A 12,480-nucleotide genomic window follows, 5' to 3' on the forward strand; every position below is an offset into this window, starting at 1 on the left:
CTTTTGATACGTTCAAATGAAACTATCCAATTTATTTTATTTTCCTTTTCTTCCTGGAGATCATGGTCCTAGGTAAATTGCCTTCATGAGCTCCTTCCCCCATAAAAAATAAAAATTATTTTATAGCCACATTGGTATAAACATAAATATAATCCAGGCTGCATTCATTATCATGTAGTCACTGTTATTATATTACTTTTCTCTCCTAATTTTAAAGGAAATTAAAATGACAACATTTTTGTAAGTTCCTAAGAGCATCATGGACCCTCAGCACTACGCCTACTAACCTACTGGATGAGTCAGCCCTGAGGAAGTCATTCTTAGCTTCTGAATCCCTCTCTTCTCTTTTTCCAGTCTGGACTACTTATTCTGCAGGCCCTGAGATGTTTCATTACTGTTATCCTGACAATTCCATTTGTTTCTCTCATACATTGGATCCCCTATTTCTGGGATCCTGTGTTGTCTTCTTTCTGGTACGATTCCTTCATTTTGATGGAGTGTATCTTTCAGAAGGCTCTGATCTAGGGTATCTGGAGGTAAATATGAGGACTTGCATGTGAGATAAATATTCAATCTACTCTTATAATTGGTTGTACAGAAGAAGACTAATAGTTATTTTCTTTAGTAAGCTCTTACTTGAAATGAACTTCTATAACACAAGACAGATCAAAAAAAGAAAAACAGAAGTTTATTAACATGTGTATTTCATACATACATGGGAGACACCCAGGGAATAAGAAGTTCTCAGTATTGTCTTTGAATTCTGGCTTATATAGCATCTTCAATAACAAACAGCAAATTTTTGGAGAGGTGAAGGAAAAGGACTTTAGGAGTGGCAACTTGTGGGAAGGCAAATGCATGGCAAATAAAGGCTAGCTAGTAAAGATTGTTAATGGAGATTCCTCTGGTATCATCTCCAGATGGTAAAATTTTAAAATAATCTTCTATGGTTAACTTTTGGTCTCCCTGGTAGAAGTGAAGCAGAGTATTTTTTTGTTTTGTATGTCCTGCTTTTAGGCAAATAGAGGGAGGGCAGAGAGCATCTCTGCATCTGCTTCTTCTTAATTATCTGCAGCTCAATAATCCTTTGTATTGTGCGGTAGCACAACAGATAGTTTGGCTGGATATAGAATTATGGGTTGGAAATTATTTGCCTCCTGAATTTTTTTTTTAACTGTGTAAATGATATGTGCTCATATTAAAGAATACAAAACATACAGAAAGAAGAAAGTAAACTAAGCCTGAATCCTGCACCCTAAATTAACCATCAATATTCTGGGATCCTAGTTGACAGGGGGGCCAAAGAGTCTCATGGTTTGTAATATACATTGTCACTTGTTCCCTTGTTTTCAGAACAGTCTTACTGTCTTCAGGGTGACCCTGGCCCTAAAGTCCAGAGCTTCGTTGAATTGACATTTCTGGAGAATAAACCAGTTTACCACCAGTGAGGAGTGGATATGGGCTTCTAAGTATTGAGACTTCCAGTTAGTTCCCCTATTTTTCATCTTACCTGTTCTACCACCAAGCACATGCCACCTGCAGTTCAAGGCTTTTGAGGGATTTGTAGCAGAAACTACTCTGTTTATACTTCTGCTACTGTTGGCTTAGGTTTTGGCTTTCTCATGTTTGTTAAAAATGACCACTAAAACATCTGCATTGTTGCTTCCAAGATTGTACTGCTGTTGTCTCTTTGCCACTTCTATTCATTCTGTGGTTTGACCTTTTAAATTAATATCTTTAGGATCCTTATAGTGAGTTATAGGAGGGAGTAAAGGTATATGTCCATGTTCATTTTTTGATGATCAGTGGAACATGTCTCATAACATTCTTGTATACATTTATTTTTTTGAGATGGAGTCTCACTGTCACCCAGACTGGAGTGCAGTAGCCTGATCTCTGCTCACTGCAACCTCTGCCTCCTGGGTTCAGGCAATTCTCATGCCTCAGCCTCCTAGTAGCTAGAATCACACACACACTACCCCACCCAACTAGTTTTTGTATCTTTAGTAGAGGCAAGGTTTCTTGATGTTGGCCAGGGGGGTCTCAAACTCCTGACCTCAAGTGATCCACACGCCTTGGCCTCCCAAAGTGCTGGGATTACAGGTGTGAGCCACTATGCCAAGACTTATATACATTTTTATACACTATTTTAGTGCTCTAGAATCCTTAGGTCAAAGTAACTAAATGTGTCGTGTGTTTATATTAAGCATAAGATGGTGTCAGCCCTAGAGTCTGATGACTAGTTGAGCCTTAATTTTATGCTATTACTACATTTATTTAATCACAAACTTATCTTCCTTACTCCTTTTCCTCACATATAAGTAGCTTAAGTTTTAAAATATATTCTTTCTTCACACAATGATATTAATCTATGTCAAAACAATTACCTTTCCAGGAACAAATAGAACATGTCTTGCTTAGAACTTCAAAATAATTTTTCAAAATCCAGCAGAACATCTTGTCTTTTTGTAAAGCATGATTATGTCCTACCTACACACATTAGGAAAAAATAAACCTTAAAAATAAGGAAAATTTATGGTGGGGTGCAGTGATTCACACTTATAATCCCAGCACTTTGGGAGGCCTAGGTGGGCAGGTCACTTGAGGCCAGGAGTTCAAGATCTACCTAACCAACATGGTGAAACCCTGTCTCTACTAAAAATACAAAAATTAGCTGGCTGTGGTGGCACACGCCTGTAATCCTAGCTCCTTGGAGGCTGAGGCATGAGAATTACTTGAACCTGGAAGGCAGAGGTTGCAGTGAGCCGAGATCATGCCATTGTACTCTAGCCTGGGTGATAGAGCAAGACTCTGTCTCAAAAAAACAAAAACAAAAGCAAAACAATATATATGGAAAACTTAAAATATAAAAATTTGTCATAGCTGTAGACATAAAAGTTGTAAAAATCAATCTACAATCATTTCAGTTTTTGTTACCTCATTTACTTCTGATACAAAACAAAAAACTCTTATATAAGTCCATTTAATAAATCTAAACAAATAGAATAAATAAATGTTAAGTACCAATAATATTTAAATATATATTTTTTATTCCAGACTCTTATTGGGTACAAATGACACAGAAAGTCATCTCAAACTAACTGAACATAAAAGGTAATTTATTTGTTTCAATACCTGGAAATTCCAAGAGTTTATTTACCTCTAGTTATTGCTGGATCAAGGTGTGCATCAAATGGTATAATATTGTCAGTGTCTGAGTGTCTTATCTATCGTGTATCTATCCATACATACATATCTATACCTACATATATAGATAAAATATATCACACAAATGTTTTATAAAAATTTTACCATGTTGACAATATTTAAACAAATACCCAAATAAATATTAATTATTGAGTTTTCTCAGAAATCTAAATCACTCACAAACAAAATGGAACATTTTCATATTTTTGTAACTTCTTTCTGGTACTGTAGGTCACAGTCACAGAAGGAGATCAATCTAGTAATGTTATAGGACATTCACTGGTCCCAATCTGATTTACATTTTCTTATGTACATTTGTGAATTTTTAGGTCTGCTTAGCATCTGAAATCCAGTGTTTTTTGAAATCTTCCTTAATGTTATTAACCATAATGGGCAGGAGAGACTGCATCACCCAATGGGAGATGAAAATGCCAAACTCTTGCTTGCCTAGACTCCCTTGCAGCTAGGATATGGCCAAGTGAGGTACATGCTACTAATCAGATTCAGGCATGGAAGCAGGAGCCAGTGACTCAAAGAAGCAAGGACTGGGAACCTCCATTCAGACTGAATTCCTAGTGGAGGTATGGCAGCAGAACTAGGGGCAGTGTCAGAGTGCAGTAGTGGAGGGGTTGGTGGTTGGGGGTGAAGGCTGTAGAGCCTTTTGCTTGCTAGTGCTGGTAGGGATGTCCACATTAGGTGAGCTGTGTGATGTCTTAGTGAGCCTGTGTTTCATAGTACCTGGCTCTTCATACATGCTGGTAATGTAATCCACCCAATATTATTATCATAAACTCCTTTCCCATTGAAATTAACCTGAGTTGGTTTCTGTTGCTTGCAGCTGAGATCCATGAATGGATGACCTTCTCTTTCACTGTGTCATCTCTCCTTTAGCTCAGTATTTATTAACTTAAATCTCATATTACTCTCTTTGGCCTCTGCTACTTGAATCTTCTGGTATCAGCTGAAGAAGGGGGTCTGGGAGGCAGAGAACAGAAAGTAAGGCCATACTGAGCCTGGTAGGCAGAGAGCATCCTACTGGCCTCAGAAAGTGAATTTAGCAGGCACCAGCCTTCAGCCACAGGGTCCTACACCCACACGTGCTTCCACAACCCTAGTCCAGGGCACCATGATGTCACCTGGACCATGGCCGTATTTCCTGGTGTCTGCCTACTCCTGTCCTTGTTCCTGTAAACACTTTATCAAACACAGGGATATTGTTAAACCATAATCAGATCATGTCAATTCTCTGTGAAAACCTCATTCTCTCAGAGTAAAAGTCCTTATAGAAGCCTAAAGGCCGTACATGGTACCCACTCCCTCCAAGAAAACTTGTTCCCTTTATTACGCCTTTGATCCCTAGGAGAACCTTAGTTCAAGAGGGGATGCTGGGCAGGGAGGGGCCACTTGCTAGGGTACCCCAGCCCCTGTCCCCTTCAAGAGCCAAGCCATTTTCTCCTGGACCCCTCAGAGCTGAAAACAGGCGAAGCTGGGGGAGGGGAATCCCTTGGTCTGGACCCCAGTTTCTTAAGAACAGTAACAGCAGATAAATTGAGAGATTCAGGGGCTACCAGCATCCAAGTGCCCATAAGCATCCACTCCCATGATGGTGTGGAGTTAGCAGACGGGCGCCACTTTGCTCTGCTTGTACCCCGCCCTTGGAGGGGTGACACCGTCGGGAAGGGAAGGCCAGGAAGACAGCGGGGAGAGACAGCGGGGTGGGGTGGGGTGGCAGTAGTCGCTGCTGTGAACTCGCTGGAGCCCAGATACACGCAACTAAGGGGCAGCAATGGGAAGAGAAATGGCGGGGAGCGGGCGCTCTGAACGCCTGTTCCTTCTCTTCCTACTCACCCGTTTATTTTGCCGTGCAGGAAGGCGGAAGCGAAGGCGGAAGCGAAGGCGGAAGCGAAGGCGGAAGCGAAGGCGGAAGCGAAGGCGGAAGCGAAGGCGGAAGCGAAGGCGGAGACCGGCGCCTGAGGAGAGAAGGCCCCGGGGCGACGCGCTGGGCCGGGATGCGGGGTCTGCGTGCGAGCGGCGGACCCTCCAGGCCTCCAGGCGGTGGTGACCCGGGCGGCGACTCTCGTGGAGGCCGAGGAGCTGCTGGACCTGCGCTTTGGAGGCCCAGGTGGAGAGGCCGCTGGCGTCGCCTCTAGCGTTCTCCTCTCGCCCTTCGCGCCCGCCTCGCCCGCGGCTTCAGGTCCTGGCTGCCACTGCCGTCTGCGCAGCACCGCAGCGGTCTCCGCGCACTAGCGGCTCCATCCTCCGCCTCCAGGGCAGGGAGCGCGGCTGGGCCCCTGGAAAGCCATTTTTAAATCATTGCCTGTGCTGTCCCCACGTGAGGTCAGAGTGTCCTGCCCTATCTTCGCATTCAGGTTCCTTCGGGCAAACCCGCAGCTAAGAGTCCAGTCTGTGAACTTGAACCTGAACTTGGTGAAGAAGCTCCCGGCCTCTGCTGGCCGCGGCCTTTGCCGGAGGGAGAGGATGGCGTCACCCCGTTGGGCCACATTTCCGGGGCGGTACCTGTTGGGCTGCCTGGCCTCACTACCTGCTCCCATCCGGAGCTCTGCTCTGCCCCCTCCGCTGATGACCTGGGTCAAAGGAGGCTGCAGGGACACTCTGGGGGGCTGAGTCGGGTGGGCACCCCCCGCCAGCTGCTCTCTGTGGGGTGCGGCACGAGGCCTGGTTGGGCTGCAAGGAGACGGACTGGGATTCCCGGGCTGGTGGCCGGGGAGACGACGGGTAGCGGCGAGAAGCAAGAGTCCAGGAGGCCTTGCTTAGGTGAGTTGAAGATATTATGGGCTCTTTAAAAGACAAAAATTATTAAACCTTTCAAACTATTCAAAGCCCAGCGCGGTGGGGCTGGTGTTGTCATTCTGGATGGAGTTATGGCCAAACTGGCTTTTGCCCCTAGTGAGGAATTCCTGTTCTTTTTTGGTCTTGGTGGAAAGGTCACTGTTCAGGACGGGGGACAGGTTTTGTCCCCTCCAGGCGAGTACGGAGCTGGTGGGCGCAGTGTTGTGTTCTGCCTTTCTGCCCTGTCTCCTTATCCTGCTCAGGGTCTTTGTGGCTCCTCTGAGTCTTCTTAGGGCGTGAAAGATGGGAAAGGCAGGTTGCTGAAACGCTGCTGCTTGGGGCCAGCAGAGACCAGAGCTGTACCTCCTGGGATGGGGAAGGTGCACCACTGTGGGTCAGAACAGCTGAAAGTGGGGTTTTCAGGTGATGGGATAACCTTGCAGTTCGGATCTCTTGGGACCCAGGAGCAGGCAGGTGATGACTGCTTCATCATACTTCTCAGGGAGTCCTGGGTCTTCCTGTCTGTAACCCATGGACAGCGTGATTCAGTATGGCGGAGGTCCGGGACTTAAGTTCCTGGTGTTCATGCTTCATAATCATTCATGGATCCGTCATGATGTGCTTTAAAGGGCTTCTCCTGCTGGGATTGAGAAGGATAAATGTTTTGAGCAGGTTTTTATACTCAATGGACATGTAGAAGGGAGTATATTCTACTCAGTATCCCTCCTACAGCTCCTTGAAATTCTGTCCATCAAAGGCAGGATCTGCTGACCAGAGGTGACTGCCACAGAACGTATCCAGTTTGTAAAAGCTGAATTTGTTACTGAAACCAGAATTTGCAGTCTTGATGTTTCTGTTAACATCCAAGTGCGTGTTTTCTGCCTTTAAATCTCTGTGGACAATACGTTTCTGGTGACAGCTTATACAGCAGACACTTTTGGTGGAATTTGGTTTAGTCCTCTTTTTCTTTCCTGCTGCCATGAGCAGGTATTCACAAACCTCTCCTTGCTAGTGTGCTTCATGATGAGGCAGAGAGATTCCTCAATATCGATCACTGAAAATATTTCACTGTGTTGGAGTGATCTGAGCCTTCATGATTCCTATTTTGTGAATAGTGTCTGCAGGCTGGAGATCTGCTGAGTCTCATCAATGAGCTTCACAGCTGCTGCTTTCCCAGTCAAGATGACCCAGGCCAACCTCACCTTAGCCAGGTTTTCCTTGATGATGGTCTCAAGGATCTTAGCTGCCAATAAGGGTCCCTCCTTAGTAGAGATGGCTGAGACGCCCTGTGGCATATGGGACTTAGTGCTGGATTTGGAGTCAAGGCTTTTAGGTTGGCTTAAATTTGGGAAAAGCTAGTGAGAAGTTTGGTTCAAATCACTTGAAAAGAAAATCACTTGCATAGTTCACCTGAAGAATGGATTTCTATAATGGAATCAAAACACAATGCTGGACAAAATGTAAGAAAAAGCAACAAACTGAAAAGGAAAAATTGAGTAAAAAGAATAAAGAAGAACTAGGACTGGCAACCTCAGCCAAGCCAGAGACTTACATCTTGGAATTCCAAAACAATGGTTCCTAGTAACAAGGCTGGGATTAATTCACGTCGTTTTCTCACATTTTGGTCTCAAGAACTCTTTAAAAAAATTATTGAGGACCCCAAGGAGCTTTTTATGTGTTTACACAATAAGGTACATTATTAACTCTATAACATTGAGGGGAAGATAGCTTTTATCATATTATTTAAAGTTTTGTCTAGTTTCTTTGTAGTACACTTACCCCTTCCATGAGCCAGAGAACCCAGTATGTCAGTTTCAGTATCTTTAAACGTAGAGATTGCAGCTGTGAGTTGAGAAAGCACGTTTCACTCAGCATAGGATGGGGACTTCAAGGTACTGGATATGTCACTGGCACCTCAGGGAGGAAACCAAGATGTCCTTTATGATTTTTTAAAACGCTTTATTGAAGTATAGATACAGAAAAGTGCACAGATAGTCATCCTACAGCTTGGTGACTGTTCACAAATTGAACTCATCTAACTAGCCTCCAGAATAAGAAACAGGCCATTACACATCCCAGCAAGCCTCCCAACCCCCTTTTCCGTCACTTTCTCTGCAGTGATAATGACTATTCTATATTCTGACAGCATAGTTTCACTCGTTTTTGAACTTTACATAAATGGAATCACATAGTACTGAATCCTTTGTGTCTGCTTCCTTCACTCAATGTTCATGAGATTTTTCTATATTGTTTATCCTAAATGCCCATTTGTGACTGTAACACAATTTGTTTATCCATTTTACTGTTATTAGGCATTTGGGTAGTTCTCAGTGTTGGATGCTAAGAATAGTGTTACTGTAAACATTTAGGTCTCTTGGTGAGCATATATACATGGCTTTCTGTTGGCTATTTATACCTAGAAATAGAATTGCTGTCTTATAAGGTATGCATATTTTTAGTTTTAGTAGACATTGCAGTTTGCACCAATTTACCCACCCACCAATATGGATACCTAATATTGCCTGCCTTTTAATTTTAACTTGTCTGTAGGTGTGTACTGGTATAGCATTGTGGTTTTAATTTGCATTTTCCAGTGACTAGTGAAATAAAGTACCTTTTCTTATGCTTATTGGACATATTTTTTTCTGTGTTGTGCTTTTTCAACATTTTGCCCATGTTTCTGTTGGGTTGCTGGCATTTTTCTTATTGGTTTATGGGTAGTCTTTAAATATTTTAAGTATTTTTTATTTGATATGTCCCTGTATTTCTTCTCTCCTTACTCATTCCTGTTAACTCTCTGATGCCACTTCCTGCTATTTTACCCATGGTCATCCCTTTCTAGCCACTTGAGTTCTTATTCTTTGAACATGCCAGCCATATTCCTACTCCAGGGCTCTGTGCTATCTCCAACTTATGCCTGGAATGTTTGTTATTTTCCAGGGGTCCACATACACAAAATGAGAAATATAAATGCATAGGATATTAGTTTAAAGGCCCTTCATCAGGCATCTATCATCTGACACCAATAATTATCAACATTTTTCAGTTTTACCCATAAATACTTCAGTATTCAACTTTAACAGACACATATCTTTTTTAAAACACACACTATGCCATCATCAAATCTAACAAATTAATAGTACTGTGTAAGACCAGTCCATATTCAAATTTCCGAGTTATCTCAAAGATGTCTTCTTACAGTTAATATGTTTGAATAAAAATGTAAGCGAGGTGTACATGTTGCTTTACTTTTTTGTATAGCAATATCACCATTCAAAATACTGTATATTTTACTTATTAAATTTGTTTTAAGTTTTTAAAATATTTTTATTTTAGGTTTAGAGGATACATATGCAAGTTTATTACATGGATATGTTGCATAATGGTGGGGTTTGGACTTCTAATGTACCCATCACTCAAAGAATTTTTCAACCCTCACCCCTCTCCCACTCTCCTTGCTTTTGTAGTCTCGGTGTCTGTTATTTCTACATTTATGTCCATATGTGTTCATTGTTTAGCTCCGACTAATAAGTGAGAACATGTGATATTTGACTTTGTTTCTGAGTTACTTCTCTTAGGATAATGGCCTCCAGCTCCACCCATGTTGCTGCAAAAGGCATAATTTTATTTTATTTTTTACGACTGCATTATATTCCATGGTGTATATGTACCACATTTTCTTCATCCAGTCTGTTGATGGACACTTAGGTTGATTCCATGACTTTGCTATTGTGAAAAATGCTGTGATAAACATACAAGTACAGTTATCTTTTTTATGTAATTTCTTTTGGGTGAATACTCAGTAGTGGAATTACTGGGTCAAATGGTAATTATATGTTTAGTTCTTTGAGAAATCTTCATACTGTTTTCCATAGAGGTTATACTAACTTGCTTTCTCAATCACAGTGTATAAATGTTCTTTTCTCCACATCCACACCAACATCTGCTATTTTTTGACTTTTGAATAATAGTCATTTGACTCATGTAAGATGTAAGATGATGTCTCATTGTGGTTTTAATTTGCATTTCTCTGATGATTAGTGATGTTGAACATTTTTTCATATACTTGTTGGTTGTTTGTATGTCCTTTTTTGAAAAATGTCCGTTCTTGTCTTTTGCCCACTTTTTAATAAAGTCATTTTCTTGTTGAGGGGTCTGAGTTTCTTTTAGAGTCTGGATATTAATCCTTTGTTGGAGCCATAATTTGTAAATATTTTCTGTTTATTCTTTTTTTTTTTTTTTTCTGTTTTTTTTTTTTTTTTTTGTGTAGAAGCTTTTCAGTTTAATCAAACCCATTTATCTGTTTTTGTTTTGGTAGAATTTGCTTTTGAGGCCTTAGTCATACATTCTTTGCCTAGGCCAATGTCCAGAAGAGTATTTTCTAGGTTTTCTTGTAGGATTTTTTATAGTTCCAAGTCTTACATTTAAGTTTTTAATTCATTTTGAGTTAATTTTTATACATAATGAGAGATGGGGGTCCAATTTTATTCTTTCGCATATGGCTAGCCAGTTTTCCCATTTATTGAATAGGGTGTCCTTTTCCCATTGTTTTTGTTTCCTTTGTCAAAAGTCAGTTGGTTGTTGGTATGTGGCTTTATTTCTGGTTCCCTATTTTGTTCCACTGATCTATATGTCTATTTTTAAACTAGTACCATGCTGTTTTGGTTACTATGGTCTTGTAGTATGATTTGAAGTCAGGTAATGTGATACCCCCAGCTTTTTTTCTTTCACTTAGAATTGCTTTGCTAATCTGTCTTTTTCCTGGTTCTGTTTGAGTATTAGAATGGTTTTTTCTTTTTCTGTGAAAAATAACATTGGTAATTTGCTAGGAACTGTATTAAATCTGTAGATTGCTTTGGGCATTACTGTCATTTAAATGATACTAATTCTTCCCACTCCATGAGCATGGAAGGTTTTCTTTTTTCCTTTTTTTTTTTTTTTTGAAACAGAGTCTCTCACTTTGTTAACTTTATCCTCCCAGGCTCAAGCAATCCTCCTGCCTCAGCCTCCTAAGTAGCTGGGACTGCAATTGTAAGCCACTATGGCTGGCTAATTTTTATTTTTATTTTTGTAGAAACAAGGTCTCTTTATGTTGTCCAGGCTGGTTTCAACCTCTTGGGCTCAAGGAATCCTCTTGTCTTGGCCTGCAAAGGTGTTGGGATTGCTAGCATGAGCCACTGTGCCCAGATGGGATGTTTTTCCCTTTGTTGTCATCTCTGATTTCTTTTATTGGTATTGTATTTCTCCTTGTAGAGATCTTTAACATCTCTGGTTAAATGCATTCCTAGGTATTTAATTTTAATTTTATTATATGTAGCTATTATAAATGGAATTGAGTTCTTGATTTGGTTTTCAGCTTGAGGGTTATTGGGGTATAAAAATGCTACTGATTTTTGTACATTGATTTTGAATCCTGAAACTTTACTAAACTTTACTGAAGACATTTATTATGTCTAGGCACCTTTTCAAGGAATCTTTAGGGTTTTCTAGGTAGAAGATCATGTTATCAGTGAAAAGAGATTATCTTATATATATATATATATATTTTTAAGTTTGGATGCCTTTTATTTATTTCTCTTGACTGAATGTTCTGGCTTGATCTTCCAGTACTGTGTTGAATAGGTGAGGTGAGATTAGACAAACTTGTTTGGTTTTAATTCATAGGGTAAATGCTTTTGGCTTTTCTCCTTTCAATATGATGTTGGCTATGGGTTTGTAATGTGCAACTTTTATTATTTGGAGGTATGTTCCTCCAGTGTCTAGTTTTATCATCAAGTGATGTTGGATTTTTATCAGATGCCCTTTCTACATTTATTGAGATGATTTATGTTTTTTGTTCTTAATTCTCTTTATATGGTGAATCACATTTATTGATTTGTGCATGTTCAACCATCACTGCATCCCTGGAATAAAACCAATTGATCATCCTGTATTATCTTTTTGATGTGCTTTTGCATTCAGTTTGCTAGTATTTTGTTAAGGATTTTTGTATCTATATTCATAATGGACATTGACTTATAGTTTTCTTTTTTTGTTGCATCCTTGTCTGATTTTGGTATCAGAGTGATACTGGTTTTATAAAATAAGTTAGGGAGGATTTCTTCCTCTTGATTTTTTGAAATAGTTTCAGTAAGATTGGCACCAGTTCTTTGCATGTCTGGTAAAATTCAACTGTGAATCCATCTGGTCTTGGGCTTTTTGTTTTGGTTGGAATTTTTTTAAGTTATTACTGATTGAATTTCATTACTTGTTATTGATCTGTTCAGAATTTCTGTTCTTTCTGGTTCAATCTTAGGAGGTTGTATGTTTCCAGGAATTTATCCATTTTCTGTAGGTTTTCTAGTTTGTGTGCAGAGATGTTCATAGTAGTCTCTGATGATCTTTTGTATTTTTGTGGTATCAGATCTAATGCCACCTTTATCATTTCTGATTGTGCTTATTTGATTTTTTTCTCTTTTTTTCTTGATTAAATCTAGCTAGTAG

Source organism: Cebus imitator, unplaced genomic scaffold (genome assembly GCF_001604975.1).
Source record: "Cebus imitator isolate Cc_AM_T3 unplaced genomic scaffold, Cebus_imitator-1.0 Scaffold431, whole genome shotgun sequence".
Classification (NCBI taxonomy): Eukaryota; Metazoa; Chordata; class Mammalia; order Primates; family Cebidae; genus Cebus; species Cebus imitator.